We start from the raw sequence: 809 nt of genomic DNA on the forward strand, positions 1-809 counted from the left end.
ATGGCATGACTAAATGAATATCCTATGGTAGTGGGTAGAATAAAATGTAAACAAAAGTTTCTATTGGGTTGCCCAAAAAGTAATTGCGGATTTTTTAAAAGAAAGTAAATGCATTTTTAATATAACTTAGAATGAACTTTAATCAAATATACTTTTTTTATATTTTTTTTCTAAAGCAAGCTAAAAGTAACAGCTGATAACTGGCAGAAGAAAGAATGCAATCACAGAGTCACAAGCTGTGTAAAAATTAGTCAACGCCGACTATATGAAAAATCCGCAATTACTTTTTGGGCAACTCAATATAATGACACCATTTTAACGAAATTTTCTCTATAAATCTGAATGAAATTTTCTCTAAAGACAATAAAAACTATTACACTTGGTTCCATCCGGGATCGAACCGGAGACCTTCTGCGTGTAAAGCAGACGTGATAACCGCTACACTATGGAACCAATTTAATTACACAACACTCAAGCAGTGCTACAAAATGAACGCTCTAATCTACACCATAGTTGACGCAAAGCTGATTAAAGTGCCAGTCATAAAGTCAATGACACATATGCGGGCAATTTTCAGGCCATTCACTACAAGTATTTGGAAACTGGATTGTAATTGACATACACTCACATAATAATGACCATGTTTGTAGTGCAGTATATGAACTCATTCATTGAAAACTATATTGATAGTGGTTATATATACTTTTAATGAGAGAAAGAAAGAAATTAGACCATTTTTATACCCTCCACCATAGGATGGGGGTATACTAATTTCGTCATTCTTTTTGTAACACCTCGAAATATGCGTC

The 809-nt window shown here is 33.4% G+C and overlaps 1 non-coding gene across 1 annotated transcript; it reads right to left on the bottom strand.

The window, feature by feature from the left end:
- Positions 1-380: 380 nt before the first annotated feature.
- Trnav-uac (transfer RNA valine (anticodon UAC)) lies at positions 381-453 on the bottom strand. The gene has a single exon. It is a non-coding gene; the product is annotated as a tRNA-Val (tRNA).
- Positions 454-809: the final 356 nt, after the last annotated feature.

This window comes from Stomoxys calcitrans, chromosome 5 (genome assembly GCF_963082655.1).
Source record: "Stomoxys calcitrans chromosome 5, idStoCalc2.1, whole genome shotgun sequence".
In the NCBI taxonomy this organism is placed as follows: Eukaryota; Metazoa; Arthropoda; class Insecta; order Diptera; family Muscidae; genus Stomoxys; species Stomoxys calcitrans.